General features: G+C 34.3%; 1 protein-coding gene across 4 annotated transcripts in view; it reads left to right on the forward strand.

The window, feature by feature from the left end:
• The first annotated feature begins 330 nt into the window (after nucleotides 1-330).
• LOC129741849 (uncharacterized) overlaps nucleotides 331-25,832 on the forward strand; it is a 57,172-nt gene continuing 31,670 nt past the window's right edge. Inside the window, exons 1-2 of one of the 4 annotated variants that reach the window (XM_055733655.1) lie at nucleotides 331-1,036; nucleotides 10,354-10,857. The gene's annotated coding sequence lies outside the window, so the exon portion shown is untranslated. Of the gene's footprint in view, nucleotides 1,052-10,353; nucleotides 10,858-11,079; nucleotides 11,425-25,832 lie in introns of those variants that run through there. The other 3 variants (XM_055733654.1, XM_055733653.1, XM_055733657.1) reach the window with 3 other exon arrangements.

Genomic DNA, 25,832 nt, shown 5'->3' on the forward strand with positions numbered 1-25,832 from the left:
CACATGCTCATACACAACAATCGAATTCTTCGAACTTTCCTAACCGAGGAAGGAGTACTGCTGGCTGCTGATGATGACTACTAGGTTTGCCACATTCCGCAAGAGCCTTGGCCTCACCAACAACCGACAAGCCATATGCCATGATGACGGTTCCTCACTCGCTCTCTAACTATATGTATCTCTCTCAGCATGTCACCTTGTCCTGCAATGCCAACATCCTTATAGGTACCTAAAACATAGACCGTGCGTGATTCGCCGTGAATTCTTCCCCATTGATAGGCTTGGGGAGTGTTGGTTGGATACATTCAAGGGTTTGCTGCTGCTGCTCTACGGTAGATTTCGGTGAGCACAATATCCAAAATCATCGTCATCGTCATCGTCAGTTTCGGTTGGCGTGATAAGCGAAGCGAGTACCTTTACGAGGAACACTCACAGCTCCGGAGTTTAGTCAGTCGTCAGGAGGAGCAGCAGCGAACGTTTCTGTCGGGATCAGGATCCAGCAGAAGGACACTTTTTCCGAACCTCTAAAAACCTATCTCTGTCTCTCATTCGGATACTCGCCTTGAACCGAAAAGAAAAATACACACAATGGAAATTTGGTGAAAACGGGACATTAGTTTTCGGAACGATCCGTGTCGAATCGAGTCCGTGATTCGGGGTTCAACGTGTTATTCTATTTTACTGGAATTCTCCGAACCTGCAATTGTCACCGTAAATTGTAGCAAATTCCCCTGCTACCATGTGGATTCCGAAGGATTTCATTCTGCTATTGAAGTAGAGGAGAAAAAAAATCACGGATAATGTCGCGTTCGGTTCAGTGAAAATCGTGCGTGCGTGCGTGTATGTCGTGTTCATTTTTTCTCTAAAAAGGGTTCGGAAAACCCCCGAAAAGTGAACGGTCGCAACCGTTTGGAACCCCGGCAGTGTTTTATTATTTAAAACAAGCAGTTCTTGTGGAACCGAACGTGGAAAAAGGATTCCCCGAAAAGAAAACGGCAGTCCCATTCGGATGGAAAATTGATGAAAAGCTCAAGTGGTAGAAAAATTATAGGTCACTCACATTCTCACGTTTTCTCCATGATCCCATCCCATCCCTGTCTGCTGCTTTCCCCTCCCATCGGCACAAAAATCTCGTGCAGCGCCCATCCCTTCGATCCAACCATCCAACCGTGCCAATGCCACACACAAGGAATTCTTCTCTAAAACAAAACCTATCCTTGGCTATCCGTCTTGGTCATATCCGTGTGATCCTTGCGGGCTCTCTTTATCCACCACTAAATATGGACAAACAAGGTCCATGTGTATGTGTGTATGGAGGAATGTGTGTGTGTGAGGACATTTCTGTGTTATCCTTTTAAGGAGCATTCCGATATTGTATCCCCCCAGTACAGAGGCACCCCAAGGATTTCAAACAATCGGTGTTTGCGACAAAATTCATCATTTTAAGCTGACTAAGCAAACAAATATGCATTGGATTTTTACTTTATTTTTCTAAGTGTGCAATCGATCTCATATCGATTGTATGTATCTTACCATTTTACGAAATTTCATCGAAAGCTTTCCGAAAATCATATTTTTTTCCAGGGTAATTCTTCACTATAAGATACATTGTGGTTGTGGTGACTGCATCGGGGACTTTCCAGTTCCTCGGAATTCTTCGGCGCTTTACCGCTAACACAACCGTCCTCGCTGAAACTAGTTTAAAGATTACACAGCAATTTTTTTTTGCTGGGAATTAGCAACATTTTGCTGTTTTTTGTCCCGCTGACTTTCTATCAAAATTTTCAGAAATTTGAATTGCTGAAAACGATCAGCAAACTCAATTGCTGGAAACCAATTATCTCCATTGCTGGATATCAGTATTTTTTTTTTCAAAAAAACAACCGGAAATTTTGTGATTCTAAATAAGATTTTAAATTTAAATATAAATATTAAACCCTCATGGCAGTCATATTTAGAATTAGAAATTGGTTTGTTCATTTTCCTTGAGCTTCATTTATTTAAATTTTTAAAACCAAATAAAATAATATCTGTCAGTAAGTTAGAAACTTTTGGCCAAGTTTTGACGCCATCTGAAATAAAAATAAAATTACAAGTTTTTTTGATGAAATACTATAACTCTTCAAAAATGTACTTTTGGTTTAAATACTTCATCGCTGGAATATAGAATGAAATAAATTCGTTGCATACACGAGAAACAAACAAACACTTTTCGCGCGCAACGAAAAATAACTAGCAAAAACAAAAACAAATTCGAGTTTGACAGATCGATTGCTGGTTTTTCAGCAATCTAGATCAAGTGCTGAAAAAAAAGCAAGAAGAAGAATGTTTCCTGGTTTCCAGCTGGACTTTTCCGGCAATTTTTTTTTGCTGACAAAAATTTTTCGAGGCAAAAAGTTATACTGTGTAGTATTTATAAATCGCGTAGATGTCGAACACCTATGGTAGATAATAATCAACCAGAAGCGCCACAAAATCCTCCATAATACAGTTTAGTGTATTTTTCATAAATGGAATACGGCACTTGAATGAATCTTTAAAAATCTAAATCATTTTAAATTTTCTTCCAGTACAATAAACAACTCAAACACTGCGTTGATTCCAGAAAAAAAAACCTAAAATAAGTTACTTTGGTTAACAGACAACATGGTAAAGTTCCAGTTTTTTCAACCAGTTTTTTTTTCTTGTTAGAATGCTTTCCAAAACAGAACTTTCATAGATTTAGCTTACACATATCTTCAATACTTATTTTGAATATAAGTTATTGTGAAAATATCACTTTTTCATTTAAAAAAAAACTACTAAAATACTTAGGTGTATTTTCAATGGCAAGAAAACACCAGTTTTTGAAACTCAATTTATCGCTTAGTAGTAACCCTTATTTTTCACAACATGTTTGAAATACTATAATAAGAGCTAAGAATTGATTCTACTAACTTTTTTAGAGATCTCTGAAGGAAAATCCATAGTAAAATGAGTTCAAAATTGATCGAAAATTTTCTCTTTTTTTACATATTTCCTAAATACAAAACGTCAAAGATTCATTTGGCATCCCGAATTACACGTAAAACTGGAATTATAAACTTTACATGATCAGAAATGAAGAAATAATTGTACGCAAACTATCATTCACTATTTTTTTTTTATATTTTTGTTAAACCCTACCCTCATCCTTCCCTGAAATTTTTACCGTTTACAGTCCCTGGAGTTCCAATTTCACACTCTTGACTAAAACCAATATATCTCTCTTGTTTGTCAACCATTTTTCACAAAACTTATAGTTTTTGAAACCGCATAATGTAACTCAAACATGTTTTTCAGAAAATATTTAGCTACAATACTTCAGCTATAAAATGCTGAAAAAATTCACTAAGAGTCCAAAAAAGCTGAAGTTAGAAGCTATACGTTGCATAAAAGGATAGATTTTTTGGAAATTTCTTACTCTATTGTGTTGTGAGCCTACTTGGTTGAATGATTCAACTGAATCAAAGGAATCTTTCGATTGCTTTGAAATTTTTTAAGATTATGACCACAAAAAATGTAAAAAAGTCGTTTAAAAACAGTACTTTTCAATAAATAGAGCGTCAAAATTGTTGAAGTCACACCAGATAAATTTTGAAAAGTTGACGTAATTTGGCACATTTTTGCATTTTTGGATTATCAAAACACAGAGTTTTTGACGAAGTTTCAAAGGTTGTTGTTTTTAGAATTTTTTGTCAATTTGCAATTTCTCAAATTTTCTGCACTTAAATTCAACTTTGCACTGAATTTTGAGTATATTAACTCAAGATTTCCGCAATACATTTATATTCACCAGAAAGCCAATTTCATAACGACATAAGTAGTGCAATACTTTACAAAAATATGAAGAAAAAAATCTTTATGTGCAACTATAGCTTTTTGGACACTAATTGAAATAAGTTTTTGAGCATTCCGTAGCTTTGAAGACTTTGAATAACGGAAAACTGAAGTGTTGTAGTTGAATATTGTCTGAAAAACATATTTGAGTTACATAATAAGGTTTCAAAAACTCTAAATTTTGTAAGAATCGATTGAGAATCAAAAGGGATATAGCGGTTATAAGCGAAGAGTGTCAAACTGACACTCAAGGTCTGATTAGGGAGTTTTTTTTCCTGGGCTTTCATAGTGCGTCCATAAAAAAGTAATGATGCAAAATTAAAGATTTCAAGAATTCATTGAGGGTCCCGAAGAAATTGTTTTATTTGGATGCACCTGAATAAAGTTACAAGCTGCCAAACTTCCAATAGTGTCAAATTGACACTCAAGCGCGGATTGGGGTCAAGTTTTTTTTTAATATGTTTTTATTCGTACCAATCCATCATTACATTTATATTAAATTATTACATATTACATTAAATAAATAAGGTGTGTGGTGAATAAGGTGGGCATTGGTAAAACATAACTAAATTGAATGATTATTTGTATAAGAAATAGAAAAGAGTTTGCTTAAGTGTTTTAGTGCAAACGCTTCAAACGGCATCTGAATGAGATGAAGTATAATCAAGAGTATAAAATCGCTGATGCACAAAAGAGAGAGAAACAAATAACAGCGAAAGGATGAACGAGCAGAAAATATGAGAAAAGATTCTATCTGTGATTGTTGTTGAGGATAGACGCGCTTAAGTGAACGATTCGGAACGCGTGAAAAGTCGTCACGAAAAATTCCATTAGCTAGGATACGACAAGGTGTTCAATTCAATAATGAACTGTCCAGAGCCCTATAGTTTACTAATCACTGAAATTTATTTATTCGACTTAAATTAGCTGAGCGCAATCAAGTATTTTTATTTAAAAGAACATCCTGTAATGTCAAAAATATTTTAAACTTTCAACTTAAAACTAAAACTATTCTAAAATTAAACTAATTAAAGTAATTTCTTTTAATTCTTACACTATTCTACTACATATGTATGCACCCATACCGCTTAACCGATAAGTAGATAATATGGTACAGTAGACTGAGCCGATTTGGGGTCATTTTTGAATTTCTCAAAACATGGGGCCTTAAAAGCTTCGTTTTGGTTCATGATTTTTGCAGAAGTTTTAGGTAACGTTTACACGATGGGATAATCGAAAATTTCGTACTTAAAAAATCAACATGATTCTTGTATCTTCCATGAAATCGAGCCTGCTAAAATCTTTGAGATAATTTATAAATTCTGCAAAGGAAATTTTCCCCTGAACAACTTTGTCGAAGACCGTAACTTCGTATCTTATTAGACAAAAAACTTATTAGGTGTTGAATGGGGGCATCAGAATGGGGGGGGGAAGTTACGGTCGTCGACCAAGTTATTCAGCAGAAAATTTTCTTTAGAGAATTTATAAAAAACCATTTGCATGCTTGGTTCACATAAGAAACAAAAATTATGTTGATTTTTCAGTACAAAATATTCAATTTTCATGTATAAATATAAAGGTTCAAATTTACTCATGTAAACTTTACTTAAAAATTCTGCAAAAAAAACATGGATGAGTTTTGAGCAAAAAACCAACTTTTTAGATACCAGGGTTCGAGAATTCAAAAAATGACCCCAAACCGACTCAGTCTACTGTACCAGATTTCAGACTGATCGGTTAAGCCGTGTGAAAATTGCATAAACCGACAAACATGTAGTCTAACTCATTTTTCTATATTAAACTAGCTGAACGTTGTGCTTTGCTCCACCTTTCAAAAATAAATATTTTTTTTTAAATCATTAAAATTTTGATTTTTCTTCATGAGCATCATAATTAAACAAGCATGAGTCGTTCGAAATAAAAATGTTGAAAATCATTAGATTGTCTTATGACGTGAATGAATTATTCAGATGAACACCTACTTCAATGAGAGGTTGTTGATTTTCTAAAGAGGGTTTATGGAAACAGAAAATGTCTTGTTTAATGTAAATAATTATAAAAATTTGATGGTTAAAACTAGAGATGTACCGAATATTCGGTCGACCGAATATAGGGGAGGAGCGGGCTATATGCGCCTATTAAGCAAAACACGGATTTAATCAAATATCACATCGAATATGTGTACAAAAACTATATACACGTGTGCAGGCATCTGTTTTCTATACAATTTAGTAATTTTGATGATAAAATTTTCTTCTGTTTCCAAGAAAACGATTTTATTGTAAGTGTTGTCTAAAATGCCGAACCTCAAACCGTGCGGGCTAAATGCGCCTATTTATGTTTTGAACAAAATTTCTGTTTTTTGGGCAATATTTCCGTATAATTTCATTGAAGCTGCTAGAAAGTAATAACTTCCGTACGACAAAGCTGAAGTTTTATAAAAATCTATGTATATTATAATTTTATAGAATAAAACAAAAGTTAGGGTTGCCATACTATGGAGGCAGTTCATCCATGAGAAAAAATTTATCAAATCTGTTTTTAGATCTTCAATTCTCTCTTAAGATGTTATTCAGAGCTTAGATTTGAAGGCTCAGTGATAAAAATCATTTATTTATTCTATTTCACCTGTTATTTTAGGATGGAGGCATTTTACAAACATGATAGGTTCATACAAAAACACTCTAATATTCCACTATATAATCATTATTAAACGTTCACAAAAGCTGAAATATGTTTAGTTTCTTAAATTCATTTGAGTAAGAAACAAAAACCATCCTAGTTTTTGTTTTAAACTTCTTTACGTATAATTTTTAAAAGTCGAAATATTACATCAAAATGTACCAAAACCTTGTATGATTTTTTCAATTTTTTGAGTTTGTAAATTCATAAAATTTCTCTCTTGCCTTATATTCTAAGCGTATCACCCTCAAAATGCATTGGTCAGATAAGCTGTCTAGTCAGCCATTTCATCAAACAGCCGTAGGGTCATTTCACCCGATAGGCCCATTTAGAAAACCTTTCCCCTACGGCGCCGAATACCGCCGAAAAACCGTTAAACCGAATATTCAGCTAACCGAATAGTTGAGCTAAGTATTCGGCTGAATAGGCCGAATATCTACTATAGACTTGAAAATTTTTCAAATCATTCTGGATAGTTTATAAAATATCCAAAAGTGATTAAAAAAACAATTATTTAGAACTTATGGTTTCAGCAAAACATCTAAGGTGTATCCGCGTATCTTTCACTGTAGATCGTACAGGAGAATGCTGAACGGTTTCGCTTTATACTTTGATTATAGTTTATTCCAGATTTTCTGGATATATTCAGGCTTGCCCATAAACCCAGTAAAGAATCCAGATATCAGGACAGGATGTCCAGATATTGTTTAAAATTTCCCGGGTTTTGATCGGGTTTATTCAGATTATTTGCTAAATCAAATAAAAAAATCAAATTCTTCATTAATTTTTTGGATTTTGTGTTCAATAATGATTTTTAAAAAATTTCAAAATATACATAAATTTTTTCCTTTTTTATTTTTTTTTTCAAAAATCGCATTGAATGCCTGACCGTTTGGATACGTGTGGTTGAAAGTATGGTATGCTTAAGGTTAAAGATCATCTATCTTCTCAACAACTATTTTGAAGATATCTCGCTCAAATTCGACCTTCATCTAATTCAATATCAGAGAAGCAATTTCAAATAGCTTGGCACCTGTTTCGACATATCTTATCCCAGATTTCACAGGAACGCAATCTCTTTGATGTTAAATGCTCTAGAAGCGATTAGTCATCTGATGTCTTTTCCTTTATTGGTGACATTTAAAAAATCAGAAAGACCTCTACTTAAAAAATCATCTGGTTGAAAATAATCGACTAAAAAAACATGAGGGGTATTAATATGGAAGAAATAGAAAACATTGAAATAATCGCTTAAGTTTTTTTTTTCATTAAAATCTCAATAGAATATTCGGCCGAATATTCGTTTGGCCGAATAGTTGAAAAGGTCAATATTCGGTATTCGGCAGTTCGCCGAATACCACTATTCGGTACATCTCTAGTTAAAACTTTCATTTTATTTTTTCGGGATATTTGTTCGAAATTACACCATGGTCACACACATAAGCACATAATCACCCGGTCCTTATTCATTCCTCCTCACTTTTACTCAAACTTACCATTTAGAAAATTACTTTTAACTATTAGGGAAAACTCCACAACTCCGTACGACGATGAAAAAACTACTGATGAAATGAATAAATGTGTTCATTATTTTTTAACAATGACATTTCTTCTATTTTCCATAAGATATTCTTATGAAAACTGAAAGACTTTCATAAGACTCGTATGAAAAATAATTCTGCACTCTAAAAAACGGTTCATAAGACCCTTGTTGTGAAAATTATAATAAGTATTTGTCTGAGTGTATGTTTTAGTCCCCCCCCCCCCCTCCCTTAGAATGCGGAAAGGGCTCATGAACTACCATAAAAATATTTTTAGTCTCTCAATATCAAAGGCGACAGTTTTCTCCATTTGTTCGATAAGTTTTAAAGCTATGCATATGCCAAACAAAAACATAGAAAAAACATTCCGACCTGAAATAACGGGTGGATCTAAAATTATTCGCACTCAAACAACCTCTCTTATAAAATATGTTCCCGGCTTATTAAAATTACAAATTATACAAAAAAAAAATTGAATGGGAGCTTCTCTTCCCATCCTCCACTGCTGGAACGAAGTAGGGATCTCTTATCATTTAACCATCATCAACCAACTTATCATCAAAAACCCTCTGATATATTTTTTTAGTAGCCGTCACCACATTCCTCCACACTAAAAAGCTCATATGAGCCCCCTGGTAATGGACGCCACTGTTATCAGCACGTCTGGCAGCAAAACAAATAAAAAAAACTCAAAACGCGAGCAAATTTTAATCATGCTGAGAACACAAAGTTATATTATGTAGTGCGAGGAAATGTGCGAGATAGCAAAATTAGATAACAAGTAGAATCTATGAAAAATATTTTCTTTGAAGAGATTCATTATGAGAAAATTACGCTAAATTTGAATAGACTAAATATAAAGAAGAAACGAAAATTAATTAAAATAGAAACGCGATATTACAACAAAAAACTAATAATACAAGGAATTTACATTATCAAGCTAAAATTGTACAAAAAGTTATAAAATACTGACTGAAAGTCGACTGTTTTACCGGTTTATTTTTTCTTTCAGAAACTGTATCACTTTAGTTTTAAACATGGAGCGGATGTTGGTAATTTTTAATTCATCTAAAAATCGGAAATTCAATAAATTGAAGCTTTTGGCAAAGCTGTAAATGATCAGATATTGGAATAAGAGACAGGTTTTGAGTGCCCATATCAGGCAGCTAAAATGATATCAAGATAAAATAGATTAGTTTTATAAATTTTTTACTTTTTATCATTAGAACATTTAATCTACGCTCAAATCACAATCAGAAGAGCTTAATACTGATCCGATAAAAATACGATATGAACAAAAAATTGCCATGAAATATGACCATATGGCAAACCTAACTATGCTTCATGCAAAAGAACTAGTGATAACTAAAATTTCGCCAAAATTTCAGCCTTGACGTATGCTTAACATCCGTTTCTACCATTATCAATGGCATAATTTCGAAATATTGCAAGTGTAAATGAAATTTAGCTAAAAACATAAATATGCGCATTTAGCCCGCGGGTTTCGGAAATCGGCTATTTTGACTACTTTTATTATAAAATTATTTTCACAAAAACCGTAAGAGATTTCAAAAGAAAAATTGATCTAACTTATATAAAACAGATGTCCGCACTTGTGCATATAGTTTTCAGACTCCTATCTATTGGAATAAGGGAGAAAATGAGTAATTTCCTTAATATGCGCATTTAGACCGCCTCTCCCCCAAACATTTTCGTATTCAAATACCTTTCCATGTCAAATTTAATTCCATTGTTTTTTTCCATTGTTAGTTATCAAGTTAGGTAAAAAATAGTAAGGGAGCATCCCCTTCTTATATTCTCAATGGAGCAAGGAAGAGGTATCAAATATTCAAAGAAACATTTCTCGTACCTGGATACTCTACCATGCCAAATTTAGTAGGTATCATTTACTTGATCGGTTCTCGAATTATACAAACATTTCTCTTTTATTTGGGATACCCCATCCCCCTTCCAGTAAGAGGGAGGGATCTCAAACTATAAGAAGAACCTTCTCCGGCCTCAAAACTAGTTTTTATAATTTAGACATGAAACGTTTTCAGCAGCGTAATTGTAGAAATACCCTTTAGTACTCTCTGGAGCCACTTTTTGTTATATATGGGAAGAAGAATAAAATCGTTATGAAAAGTTCCAGTTTAATTCAACGTGGCAAGCGTTTTGTTTCAAATCCTTGGTGTGCCTCTTGCTGTGACAGAGTTTTCTGAATTCTGAAAGCGTGTGTTTTCGTTTGTTTCGTTTCGACGATATCGATTAGTTTTGGTGGAGCTTAGTCGTTCAGATTGAGCGCAGTCCTCCAGCGGAAGCCAAATATCGGAACTAGGAAAATAAGTGGATAGCAAAGAAAGGAGAAGAAGCAAGAAACCGACGAGAGCGTTGGGGAACCCCTTAATATTACGCGTGTGAATCCTTGTGATGTATTTACGGTCCAATAGTTCCTCCTCGGGTTGACCGTGTCGTGTCGTGTGGTGCCGTAAGAATACGCAAACCTAAATATTGCTGTCAGTTGTGTGCTGTTGGTTGTTTTGGTCGTGGATGGGGAACCGAAAATATGCTGGACGGCATCGTCAGTGATGTGAACGGAAGAAACTTATGATGGCCCAGGAACAAATCGTCACCCTCCGGTGCCCGACGTCGTGGTGTTGTCGTTGTTGATCCGAGGAATGCTGTTCGGTTTGGATCCTGATGTTCCTGGAGGGATTGTTCTGCTAGACAACAACGCCGAGAGGTGAAAAATTGTTCCATCGTCGACATTTTCAGGGTGAAAATCTTTGTTTCGGAAATGTGTGTCTGGTGGGATTTTGGGAAACAATTGGATGTGTTGTGCTTTGGGGCTTTTCTAAAAACCAAAATGCAAGGAGAGAGTGTGTTGGAACTATTTTCGCAGTGCTACGGCAAACTCCTACACAAACGTGCATTCTTACACATACACTAGCTATGGCCGAATGTCAGCACTGCTGTGTTATATAAAACCACCGTTTTGCTCTCGTGCGACTGCTCTTAGTTGGTTCTTGGTGTGAAAACATGGATTTCGGAAGGCTGACGAAGCATTGAACTGTTAATATAATGTTATTTTACAGCTTTGCTGATTGTTCTTCAATCAAAAATAAACGATTTCATTAAAACAATAATTGGCAAACTATCACAATTTACGTACAATGCAATTAATCTTGCAAATGTAAAGATTAAGCTCTATGACTGGAAAAAATCAGCGCATTTCCTGGAGTTAGCACTCACTTAAACGGATCCATAAAACTATGATGCCGCACATTACATTACATTTGACACCGATATGCTCAAACTAATCTTTTCATCAGTTGAAACTAAGGTAATTAAGGTAAATGATCACGAGTTAAACTACCCGAAAATTGATCTTGAGTTGAACTATTTACTTCTAAAATTTATTCAAAGAATATCCATTGTTTTTTTTTCAATTAAACCCTAAGAGGGAAGACTGAGTCGATTTGGGGTCATTTTTGATTTTCTTATAACCTTTTTTGCTAGATAAGATACGAAGTAACTGTCTTCGACAAAGTTGTTCAGCGGAAAATTTCCTTTAGAAAATTACAAATTTTCACAAAAACATTAGCAGGGCCGATTTCACAGAAGAAACAAAAAGGATGTTGATTTTTCAGTACAAAATATTAAATTTTCCCATATAAATATAAAAGTTCAAACTTACTCTCGTAAACGTAACTTAAAAACTCTGCAAAAAAAATCATAGATGAGTTTTGAACCATAACAAAGCTATTTAGACCTCAAGGTTTTGAGAAATGAAAAAATGATCCCAAATCGACTCAGTATACTTTGAAGGGTATTGAATCCAGCATTCAGTCTGCGAAAATTAAAAGTTGACATGAATCTATTATCGTAATTTGAATCTTTTGGAAACAGAACAGATGGCATTCAATGTTGAAAGACATGCAAAAAAAATATTCGCCGTCTTCCAGTGGGATTCGAACTTATATTGCATTCTACGAAAGGAGAACACCTGGCATATATGATAAATACTGGTCGAGTATCGATGTTCCTCTGAAGCCCTTCCTTAAAATTTAAGCATATTCTACAATTTAGTGGATTCAATATGGACCCCTCAAAGAATAAAGCCTTAACGTTTTCGTTTGTTTAAGCTCAATAGAACACTTTCAAAGCATCTTGGAAACATTCCTACCCGATTAAAAAAAAACTTATTGTACCGTTCGTAAAACAAACATGGTTTTCTAGAACCGAGGAATACAACAAAACTGACAGACCTCTAAAGAGAAATGTGTGGTGTTAATAACCATTTTGCTTTGCCGAAAGGAAGGGAGATTTTTTAATTCCTTTTCCTGAGAGAAAATTAAATTCCATTTAATCGTTCCATCCTGTCTCTAACATTCTATATCGCCAGTAACAGTGCAATCGAATTTATAAATCGAGTGGAGTTACTACCATATTAAATTGAGTCGATTCGGGGTATTTTTGGATTTTTTTTCAAATCCTGGGATCATTGAAGATTGGTTTAGGTTCAAAACTTATCCACGATTTTTTCAGAATTTTTCAGTAACGTTTACATGAGCAGATTCGAACTTCAAGGTTTGTATGGGGAAATTTAATATTCCGTTCGAAAAATCAACTCTATTTTTATTTCTGTGGAATCGAGCCATCAGCAGTGTTTTTGTGCCAATTTATGAATCTTTTAAAAGATTTTTTTAAAAAGAAATTGCCTCACGAGATATTGCATGACTACATTGCAATAAAATTAGTTTTGAAGCAAAATGAGGCTTGTAAGACCCCAGGGTTTTAAACATTCCAAAAAGACCCCACATCAACTCAGTCTACTACCACAAAGTGAAAAATTACCATTCAAAAATCACAGTCTTTCAATTGGTTTCTGTTAGCAGGCACTTTAGGTGACAGTGTAATCAAAATACTAAGATGATCCATTCATTTGGCATAATATAAGTGTTTGAGTTTTATCCACACTATTTATTCACTGAATAAGTCCATTTATACGTAACCAAGTTCCTACATTTAAAAAATTACTCTTTTGAATTAACCAGACAGAATCCCTCTAGAATCCCTATTTATCCCTATTATTCGCTTGACGGGAGCCTGTCAACGGCAGACTGGAAATCGTTTTACATTTGACTGAAGTATCATTGTTCGGACCGAAGCGATAAAAATCTTAATTGACAGTCATCATCGTATCGGTCCGGAGCAAAGTGATTTACACGGGGGTATTGTAAAAAATGTTGGTAGGTGCCTACTTTACATTACGTGCGGAGCTCAACTCATCGACCCTAGTGTAAGTGGGGAATGGGGATGCGAAAGAGAGTGCGTGCTTGCTGTGAAAAACTATGAAACAAGCAATTCAAAACATTTTGTTTCTTGGCTCGTTTTTATTATTATTGGTCATCATGTCATGGGAGCAAAGTGACCAATCACAGTTCAGCCGTTTTGGAAACACATTTTGAATTATGTCTTTTACCGTCGCGGGAAGGATAATTTTTTTCCTTTTTTTATAGGATTTTTATAAAACGTTAAACATCGATTTGATCCCTGCATCGGGGTATTTTTTATAGAATAATTATTAACTTTCGAAGATTATCTTCAATATTTAGTTTATTTTCACTTACATAAAAAATAAACAAACAAAGTTCCTGCTATTGTCCTGTTTTAACCTGTTGGAATGCAATAAACAAAAAAATATCGAGTTATATTCATTTTCAAGAAAAGTTAACCACAGTTAATTAATTTTTGTAAATTTATTTTTCGGCATATCGGTGAAATGTATATTCTTGATTCTTGAACATAGAATATCAGAAGTGAAAATTGATAAAGATGGATAGAGAAATGAGGAGAAAATTTACATATGTTGAAAAGAGTGAAAGAGCATTTTTGCGAGGAAAATTTATTAACGTACACCATACTTTACCCCGCAACACTTCATTATTTAGGAGAAGTAGTTCTTCAAGAATATACATTTCACCGATATGCCGAAAAATAAATTTACAAAGAGTTATATTCAGAAAAAAAAACAAAGTTTGAAATTCCAATAATAAGAAGGAAAGCCCGAATGAAACGGCTTAGAATTTTCTAATATTCGCGTGATAAAAGTCATCATTTGAATCAACAGATAAAAATTAAAACCCAAATAACACATCGAATTCTTGAAATTATTACATAGGTTACACACATAACGGTTATTTTCGGACCTCAAATTACAGAAGTACCTACTCTCTGAAAATAAATATGTTTCGAGTAAGAACCTTCTTTACTCAAAAAATGGGGCATTTTGACGTTAGTTAACGAAAGTTGGCCGGCCAACTAGGAAAGATTGTGAGCGAAGATTAATAGGCCTGCGCCTGATGTCAAATTTTATACGTGCTCAAATTTACGGATAAATTCAAGTTTAATTTCAAAACTTACAAACCAGGTCAATCAGTTCAAAGTTTATGGGCTTGTGATATAGTAGCTCAGTTGCAAATCAGGGGGCCTCCTGTGCCGATGTGCGTGAGTTCGAGCCCACGAATAAATATCGAACACAGTTGTACCGGATAAGTTTTTCAATAGATGTCCGCCAACTGCAACGTTGGTAGAAGCATTATCATTAAATACCAAATTTTTATCTAACCCCAGAATGAATCATTCCCCAGATTTTTTTTCCATGAATACACCATTTACCAGAAATTTTTCCCCAGAAAGGACCATTCTCTGATTTGTTTCTCCAGAATTGACCATTTTCAAGAATTTGTTTCCCCAGAATGGAACATTTCCTAGAATGTGCTATGTAGCGGGAATTAAATTGCGAGATTTTAAAGGCGCAAACTTTACCGTCGGCACTTAAGCGTCGTCCACTATGTGTAGATGTACCAAAGGTCATAAATTTAGTTTGCCCGAAATCTCGTGTTAAAAGTTTGGTAATCTCAAGGTAAAAATATCAAAAGAATAGCAAATGAAATTTTAAAGTAAAAATAAATTTTCCGACGACGCGCCGATCCCTTCTGCTCAGCGTCTTAGCGCGGACCTTCAAGGACCAGGTTCGACAACCTGTAGGCACTTCTACTAACCGAATTCCCGTTTAGACCGAACCGAATGCGCGGAACAATAGCATCGGAGATTTCCACTTTCCAGCCTCAACGACTAGGGGTTTCCGATCCGTGGTATAGGGTAACGGACTTTTTTGGAACAGAGGACCAATTCTGGACCACCTTGTCTAGCTCTCTTATAAAACAAATAATCATGACATTTTTTAGCAAATATTGTTGAAGTCCGGGCACTTAATGTAATGCACTAATTTTTTTTTTCATTATTAGGTGCTTTGTAAGACAGCTAGACAAGGTGGTCCAAAATAGGTCCCCTGGTCCAAAATAAGTCCGTTACCTCAAAACTACTACTTCGACGACTACCGATTTTCAAAACGTGGCTTCTACAAGTGACTTTTTCTATCAGCGTCTGGAGTCCAAAAAGAGAACGACTTCCGGGTCACCAGCTAGCAAGAAGGTTTTCCGAATGCCTCCCCCTATGAGGTTGGCTTCGGATTTTTGCCAAGACAATGCTTGTAGATCGTGCGCGAAATTCAAGCATTTCTTCTCAACGGTTGAAATGGACGTTACGTCCACGGAAAATTAAAAAAAAGGTAAAATTTACCTTTTTTGCGAGGTGAATTTTTTCCACCCCTCTTTCGAGGTAAATTATACCTTTTTTTCAATTCACCTAGCAAAAAGGTATATTTTACCTTTTTCGCATTCACCTAGCAAAATAGTAAATAATACCGTTTTCCCATTTACTGATTTAAAAGGTAAATGCTGAATGGTTTGATTGGTTTCTTCAATAAGAATTAAAAAAATACAAAATTCTATCAAAAATTATATTTATTGGAGATAAATGAGGACTGGTAATTCGGCTTCGCGTTCTTCACAGCCGCCATGGCCGCTGAATACTCCTGCGTTGCGTACATTCATGACCTCCTCTGTTCGGCTAATCCGGTCAGGTTCGGCTTTTCCGGCTGGAGGATGACGTGGAATACACCTATAAGCTCTATGGGTCGATCTGAAACAAAAGCAATGTATTATGACGAGAACCAGCACAACAAAATGATATCTAAGAAAACACTTACCATTCTATTCCGATTTTCACATATTATGCACAAAGCAAAACTTGTTCCTGAATGACAAAACAGCTTAACCTCAATAAACAGGTTCGGCGAATAGTCACTTTTTTTTTCGAGAAGAATTGTACCGTTTTGTTTAGCTCAATCCAGGTCAACTTCACCTCGCTACGAGGTAAGTTTTACCTTGTTTGGTTTTACCTTTTTTTCTAGGTGAATTATATTTTTTTATTCAGCTCAATTCAGGTGAACTTCACCTCGCTACGAGGTAAGATTTACCTTTTTTGGATTCACCTTTTTCCTCGGTGAATTGTACCTTTTTTCCAACCTCGATTCAGGTAAATTTTACCTCGCTGTGAGGTGAGTTTCATCTCGAAGAGGTAGAAGCTACCTTTTTGGCTTTCACGATCGTTTACCTTGGCTATCTCGGTAAATTTTACCTGTTTATTATTTTTCGTGTCGACTAGTTATCTTTACTTTTGGAAGCCCTCTTGATGTCGGATCGTGAAGTTCAATCCGTATCAACAGGGCCCGTTTAACGTTTGCTACCTAGAGATTTTTACCTTGAGACTGCCAGTAAAATAACATACCTACAAATCTCGCTTTCATTACGTCGTATACAGACCCGAATGACCCGGGTGGTTAAAAGGTCTCTAATAAATAATAATAATAATAATAATTACGTCGTATGAAACAAAATGTAAACAAAGAGTTTTATTACGAAAAAAATACAAAAACTGACATAAACAAGTCACAATTTCTTTCCATTTTTATTATTTGTAGCCTGGACAACATATTCTATTTGTTAAATATAAATTTTAAAGTTGTTTTGATAACTTTTGCAGCATTTTTCTATGAATTCTTAAAATGTTTCATACGACGTAATGAAAGCTCACGCGAGAAATATATAAAATGAGTTGCAACGCAACAAATGCCATTTTTTCCTGTACTTTTGTTTTCCCCTCTTTTTTAACCTTATTTATTTCTTACTTACAATTGTTTTAAAATTTCCAACACAATTTATTTTTAAACCAGTATTGTATTTTGTTAGAGGTTTTATTTTATGCTAACCAGTGTACCTCGAATTTGGGAGCTTCGGCAGCTTTGTGCCGCCTCGGCTCCTTCATTCTCGTTGGTTGCGGCTATGCTGTAAAAGAATAATATTGTGAGAACCCGATTTTTGTGGAAAAAAACTATTTTTTTAAATAATATATACAATTTTCTGGGAAATAGTTATTCAGGCGCGAAATTTATGGGATTTGGGTCATGCTGGTGAAAAATTTTCTGGGCATTGGTTCATTCTGGCGAAATATTTTTTTGGAGAATGGTTCATCTTCGGAAAAAAAGTCTGGGAAAGTGTTTTCCTGGTGATTGAAATTCTGGGATTTTTTTATTCTAGGCAAACGTTTTCAGGGAAATGGAGTACAACCTATGGAAATACCTCAGTTCCAATTTGACACACCCTCATGTATATATCATCTATATTACACCGCTGTAAACTTCGTATGGAAAGTTTCAAATAAATAGGTACTGTTTTTCAACTCCCACAACATTAGTTGATTTCTTTTCCAGCTAAAAAATTTCTGTAAATTTTGGGTAAGATTAATTTTAGCCATGATTTAGCACAACGAGTTTAAATTTTGTATGGGAATTTTAAAGGAAATAAAAAAGACAACAATTCCATTCAGAAACCACTAGATTAAAGTAAAAGTATAAGACCTAAAAAAGCGTTTTTGCATAGCCAATGAGCTTGTTTGTTTATATAACCTTTAAGAAAACATTCAAGTGAAGATATTTGAAACACTTGCAAGCTCAAACTGCCATCTTCAAATTTTTTATTGGATTCAAAATTTCGGTTTTGAAATAATTTTTATTTTTCCCGTGGATACTAAGCTTTAAAAAAACGAACACAAACACATACAGGATCTCAATGAAACATGATGTTTCCTCGAAGAGATTCCTTTTTTCTTAACTCTAAGCGTACATCTTTCGAGGATATGATGGCTAGCATCTTACAAATGCTAAAACCTCCAACCCACCGAAAGTGTACTATGTATGCCGTGACCGGGATTCGATCTCATACCCCCCTGGCTTAGGCCGATGACATATTAAGAGCGATGCGATGCGAATTGGCGAATTTTAAATCATTACATTGCATGAAAATATTTAGTTATTATATTAGTGCAGTTATCAATATATTTTGTATAAATAAAAGACATGTTTTAGGAAAAAAATTATACAAAGTAATAAACAACTTTAGAAGTGCCCTAGTCATTTAAACTAAGGATTCGTGAAAATATAGAAAATCGTGAGTAAGACAGGGCTGAACTTCAATCATTTGAATGTAAGATATTATTTTGTATCAGAGTAAAGACCTTAGATTTCGACAGGAGCTTGTTTTCGACACAACTTTTACATAAGACATATTTCAGCGTAGGAAACTTTAAGCAAAAGTTTAACTTAGGAAAAATGAAAAGGTATAGGCTTCGTTTTTCAGGCCAATTCAAACAAAATAATAAAATGAAAATAATATCTTTTATTGGTAAAAAAGAGATTCCTTTCGTCAGAAGAATGTAACTTTGCTTAGAAATGTCTCGCGTTCCAAAACATAGGGTTTTGGCATGAGAATGAGATACACAAAAATTCGACACGCTTTATATCAAACAGAAACCATTGGACCAAATTGGTATCATCGCGTGACCAAACGTTTTGTTTTCAGTTTTGTCGATTAAAGTTTCATTACTTAATTTATAACATTTGAGTTATACTTGTAAGTGTATAGCACACTTGCGGAGAGCGAAAAAAATAGACGCCCGATATTTGCTCCGCCATTAGTTAAAAAAAAGCGATTTAAACTTCGTTTGTTTGCCAATAAACAAAAAAAAAAGCATTTATGAGGTAAATCTGAATCGAGACTTTCAAAAACTACTCTTACATCTGGGAATTAGTTTTAAAGAAAATTATGAAAAATTTACAAACATGACAATTTCCAAAATTCCCGGTTTTTTCCCGGTTCCCCGGTGACGCGATGAAATTCCAAAGTTTTTCCCGGTATTCAAGGTTTTCCCGGTTCGCTAGCAACCCAGGTTTAAGCGATTCGCATACATTTTCTTCAAATGTGGTTCGCCGCATTGAATCGCATTGGCCGGTTCGCATCGCATCGCACTCACTGAAGGCTAAAATTAAACTTAGAAATTAACAAACGCAATAATTTAAAAGATATTTTTTGTCAAATTCATCTAAATTTCCGGATTTATTGATAGCAAAGAAAAATATGTATTGTAGAGCCGATATGGTCTAGTGGATAGGCTGGTACGAGTCTGGTTTTGGTATGCCAGGCGTACTTTCCGGCGTAGGTTCGATTCCCGGTATCGGCAAGAAAACTTTTGGGTTCGAATCCTCTAAGTGGAATGTTCAATCAGTTGCCAGCTGGCCAGGTATATACAAGGATGTCCCGGAATAGGGTAACGGACCAATTTTGGACCGCTTTGGGAAGTGGCTATGCTTTTTTCTGAAATAAAAAAGTACATGTTACAATTTTTTACTGCTTTATCCGTTCATTACGAAGATCAAGGCTTTTTCTATCGAAACATATCGTCGTTTGTTGTAATGTAACAAGATTTAAGCCTAAAAACTCGTTTCTTTGATCATTACTCAGGTCGGTATTTTGGACCACCAGGTTTCTATTTTGGACCACCCTTTGGACCTATTTGGACCACCCTTAATCTGAATTAGTTTTTTTTCTAAATTTTGCTTTACTTACAACCGCGATTGATGCGCAATTATAACAATAATTCAGTTAATCTCTACCTTTCCTATTCATGTAGTCAAATTTTGATTGTTCACGTTAATTCATTCCAATTTTTTTCCCTAGCCTCTATTAAGGTACACTTGTTTGTTGAATAGTTCCTACTACAACCATCTATTATTTTTCAACAACTTCTACTGCTTTTAGACAGTAGTTTTTGATAAGAATAGAGTAAAAACAGAAAAATTCCCAATTTATATAGTGTGTTTCAAATGTATTGAAAATTCCGACGGCATACTACAATCTCGACGAAATTTGTTCTGCAGTGTTTAATACTGACCAGTTGACTTATATTTAGGATGAATTTTAGAACGCAAATCTCCTTTACGCGACCCAATGATAAGTCTGACATCATCAACTGCGCAACATTAATTGATGCATTTTGAGTTCCAAAACCTCAGTGGATTTGGTTTGGCCTTAGTACTGTAGAATATATTTATTTAAAAAAATGTATATATACGAGAATTATGCGATATTTTTAACCATCTTAACCAAGCCAGATTTTTTCTCGCTTTAAAATTCTCAAAAATTCTATTTTGAAACAACTTTTGTTCCACAAAAAAATTGTCGTTGGAGTAAACTCTTCAACACTTTTTTTTAGAAATTGCATAACCTTAGGGGCTGAAAAACTAGATTTTTAGTACTTTTTCGCTTGTAATATGTATTTACAAATTTCAACAATTTTTTGTAAGTTTTGAATCATGTTAAGACTCTCATAGCTATGGTTGAATATATTATTTCCTAAAATTGTTCTACTATGAACTGAGATATTTCAACTGCTACAAATATCAAAATCTGTTAGGGGAACATGCCCTATTATGCGCCACCTTAGCGAATCGCTGATTTTCTATGTATTCCAAGTACAAATTGTGTTAAAAATGGGTGCAATCGTTGAAGAAATTTGTTTTCAACAAACGCTTATGATTTTTTATTGCTTAAATTGCTATAGTTGCTTCAAAAACTTGATTTTTAAAAACCTTATTCAAAGCCACAGAACAAAACTGTGTTGCAAATACGCGCCGCTGTGTATTCAATACGCACCTAGCAGCCGAACACACCCGAAAGCAGCCGAAGACCGAAAACACACCAATACTTACAGACACTTTGACTCAAAAAGAAAATCAAAATGGACTAATCAAAATGGACTAATCAAAATTTAAAAAAAAAATTAAAAGTAGATTTTTTGGGGTGAATTAACGCTCAAAATATGGTTTTAGACTTTTTGTTCATTTTCAATTAAAATTGGCCCTTTTGAACAATTAATGCTATTTTCAGCCTACTACGATTGGCGCGTTATAACGAGCGCATGGGCCATGATAGAACATACCGTCAAACGGGGCATCATGCAACAGCGGGGTTCGATGCAACATTAATACAACACTACATTGAATCAATTTTTTATTTAATGTATTGTAATAAAGTTATCTTTTAATGATAACAAAATGATGATGACATAATTTCTCGCATCTTAAGCTAGTTGTCTTAAGTTTTTTATTTTTCTGTAAAATTTGAAAAATCGAGCAATAAATGTACAAATTTTAACATTTTTTGATGCCGAAAAAAACTTTACCCAGTATGACGGATCGGCTTGATAAAATTACCTACAAACTTTTTACACGTTTCCTCATGTTATACCAACATTGTTGGTGCAAAAATATTTTCCGAACAATCACCCAATTTTTTTAAATTAATATTTTTAAAATTCAGTTAGGTGTCTGGGGTTAAATGCAACAAAATGCAAATCAAAGAAATACCTTGTAAATCTCGTTTCCATGTGCTGGAATATGAATGTTTTGCATCACGCGTTTGTAAACATTTAAATTTCATTCATCCAAACATTTATTTTTATGATTTCAGTTTGTAGAATTTTTCGTAGTATTATTTAACCCCTAAATGTATGCAGCATCCTTTTTTTCAGAAAAAAATGGGAAAATTTGTTTTTACAGACCCAAAAACTACTGCAATTGGTGTTGTCATGCGTAAAAGTCTTTAAGGCATCGCAAATATATTAAAAACTATGAATTTTCGTACGTGTTCATAAGATTTTTCATTAAAACAAAGTTTGTTGCAAATTACCCCATTTTCTAAGGAGTGTGAAAATCGCATGTTTTTAAAAAATTAAAAATAACTGAAGAATAATTTTTTTAACTACGCCAATTTGATGCCCCAGCATCCTTAAATCTTTTGATGCATAAAGGATACGATTAACTGTCAACATAAGTTTTTTAGAAGCCATTGAAGTTGAAAATTGTTGCATGTTGCCCCAGTTGACGGTATCCATTAAAAGCATACCGTAGAGAGTTCAGTATGATTTTTTAGCATTAAATCATAGTTTAAATTCTCCTCTATCGATGTGTCAGAAAATATTGTCTTATTCGTTTTTCTCTGCTTGGTGACACCTTATTGAAAGTGTTTTAAAATTTAGATCAAAAAGAAGAAAAACCTAAATTGTGAAATTATCACGAAACAGGGGCATTTTAAGGAAAAATTCATACTTGCCATGATCAATCACAGCATTTAAAACAAATTGGTAATATTTTGCAGGCTTAAAATGTTTCAGATTCTTCAAAACAAGGGTGGAGCGTATTAGCCACATGGGGCGTTATATGAACTTTTCCCCTACATATTTGCGATTTGTTGTCGTTTTTTTTCTCTAGACCCCTACTTTAGGGTTTATATTTCGTCTCTTCTACCTAACCAAGTAGTGAAGGTGCATTACATGTAGGTTCACTATAACGAAAAATTCTCGAAAATAAACTCTGTATGGTTGAAACTTTTTGACCAAACTGTCAATAATTTTTCATGAAGCATAAAAAATGAAGACTTAATAAAAAAAAATGGTGCACATTTTTAAGCTTCTTTAAGCTGTAGCTTTTGACAACTGCTTACCAAACAGTTGTCATCAATAATGATTGTAAGATTAACGACTACGTAGTTTAAAACATAGTCACAAAAAGAAAGTTAAAACAATGATTGGCTTGGTTTTATGCCGATTGAAGTGAACGTCGTCTATTGGCGGGTTTGGGCTTTAGAGAGTTGATTAAATAAAATAATGTCAAAATTAAAATTTTCTACATATCAAACGATTGAAATAGTGTGAATAATACTTTTCATATCACCGTACTACGTTGTATTGCGCTCAAGAACATTTAACAGCAAGTTCAATACTCAGGTTATGTTGGGTGGTCCAAAATAAGTCCCTAAGGAATTAAGTAGGACCTATTTTCGACATGGGTCAAATCGCTATTAAAACAAATTTTTTTGGATCTTCGGGCTTGCAAACTAGTTTTCATGTGTTTTGTCATAGGTGTGAACATGTTTGTAGTTGTTAAATTCATCACAGCTTGGCAGAAAACTTCTTGGAAGTTGACTCCAATAATGACACGTCCTCCTGAAATGGGCTTGATTTGGTCCAACCGTTAAAAATCAAAACTTCTTTTTCAATTTTCTATGTCTTATCAGCTTATTTAAATGAAAGCTTAGATATGATTAGAATCATAAGAAGTAGCTTTAACTATATTTGATCAAAATTTTCATGGTTAACATGATTTATGAGAGAAAAATTGGAAAAAGGCTGCAAGGTGGTCCAAAATCGGTACCCGGTCCAAAATAAGTCCGTTACCCTATCTGTAAGTAAACTAAGCCCACCTGATTGACTCATTCTTCCAAAATAAACCTACATCAACACAAATGCATTCACTCCATAACAGTTTATACGAAGCAATAGAGTCCGGGCATGGTGTACGCGTTGCATTGGATATTTGTCGAACATTAAATTAATTAAAATCAAAGAATGCATGTGAGCACATGCACAGAAACTGCGGTGAATCCGTGATCCCATGGTGGATATCAAACATACATACATACATACAAAGAAAAATTTGTATTCAACTTTCCATACAAAATTCAAACGCGATGCGCTAATTCAGGAATCAACCATGACTTATATTTTTAACTGATGCAAACCAAAAGGTCTAAAAAAACCTTTTGTGAGCAAAAAGTCTATTTTTACCAGGGATGTATCGAATAGTGGTATTCGGCCAACCTTCGAATACCAAATATTGACTTTTTCAACTATTCGGCCAAACGAATATTCGGTCGAATAATCCGTCGAGTTTTTAATAAAAATACAAAAGCGATTATTTCAAGTAGGGGTCTCTCGGATTTTTAAAATGTCACCAATATCTGAAAAGACGTCAGATGACTTGTCGCTTCTAGGGCAGTTAGGGTTATCCCCAAAGTTCCTGCGAAATCTGGGACAAAACACGTCGAACCAGGTGCCAAGCAATTGGAAACTGCTGACTTGATATCGAATAAAATGAAAGTCGAATTTGAGCAAGTTATCTTCCAAATAGTTGTTAAAAAGAATCATGACCATGATCATTAACCTTAAGCATACCATAGATTCTACTACACGGTTGGGTAATTCAGGACGATTTAGCTTAGCTTAGCTTAGCTTGATTGACTACTCACATCCACCTTAAATCGTAAAATCCGAAATGCTGTTCTACTATAAAGATGTTTGAATGAGAAAAAAAAATGTAATATTCAAAGAACAATAAATTACATATAGCATTTTGAACTCCACGATCGCTGGTGTGGCTCAGTAGAACGAATTCCACATCGCCAATGGTTGCTACTCCGTGATTGACCGAGGCCACCAATTTTGTACAAGGGTCAAAAGAATGGTACTTGGGATTAGCCCATTCTCAATGTACAAAACTGATGCTCTCTCTTTGAACATCAATAACGGCGCCGGCCACGTCCTAGTAGTCAATGGATAGTGAGGAAAATAGAGAAAGGGATGAAAGACATAAATTTGCGCTTTAGGACCGAGGTCACCTCTGCATCCTAGCAAATAATTTTGTTAAGGAGATTGGGTAAAAGGATATGATCTGGAGACACTTTTGACTGTGTTGTGATCTTAATGAATAAACCATATAATCTCCTGTTCCCTAATGTTTGTGTACATTGCAAGCTATTAACTCATTTTCTTTATAATTTTCCTAAATAAGCCACTTCTAACAAATTAACTAAGGAAAGATTTGAACGCATCGTTTGAATATAAGAACTCATCGCTTTTATCTGCAACATTTTGGAGCACTTTGAAAATAAATGAAATTTTTAACATTTTTACAAAAATCTTTTTTTTTAATGTAACAGAGGGAACTGTTTTCAACCTATGGCTAACTTTCACATTACATTACTTTATCGTTTTTTCAAGTCCGCCATTATTTTAAGTCATAAAGAAACTTCACCGCAACAATTTGAAATATTTTATGAAATTTGAAGCTTTCCTAAAGCACCACTCAAAGATTACCATTAAAAAAATTCCTAGCCCAACCTGGTTGCAAACAACAACAACAATTGTGATTATCGATCACTTTAGCATAAAATAACAAACATTCAAGGTTGCCACCGTATGACAAAAAATTTCTAGTATGTTAGTCCCTATACGCTGGCCACATTTAACCTGCATTGAATCTAGAGGATAAACTATCGTTTGTTATAAGCAAAACCTTGCATTAAAAGCGACATTTAAGATAAATAACAGCGATCGTCGTTTTTTACTAGCAGTCTCATTTTTATGACATGTAACCGTCATGTAAACGTCTAAAAAAGTTACGTCAAGTTTTTGCCAAAAAATTCACATCAGCAGGTATGTATTTGTATTTTTGATAACGATCGCAAAAAATAAGTAAAAACGAAAAAAATACTCAATTGGATCTACACGGCAAAGCTATGACTAAAGTATATAAAAAAGTATAAACTATAAATGAAGTAAAATAAAGGAACGGACTCACCAAAAATGCTTAATCAATTGTCAATCCTATAG

Source organism: Uranotaenia lowii, chromosome 2, assembly GCF_029784155.1.
Source record: "Uranotaenia lowii strain MFRU-FL chromosome 2, ASM2978415v1, whole genome shotgun sequence".
Lineage (NCBI taxonomy): Eukaryota > Metazoa > Arthropoda > Insecta > Diptera > Culicidae > Uranotaenia > Uranotaenia lowii.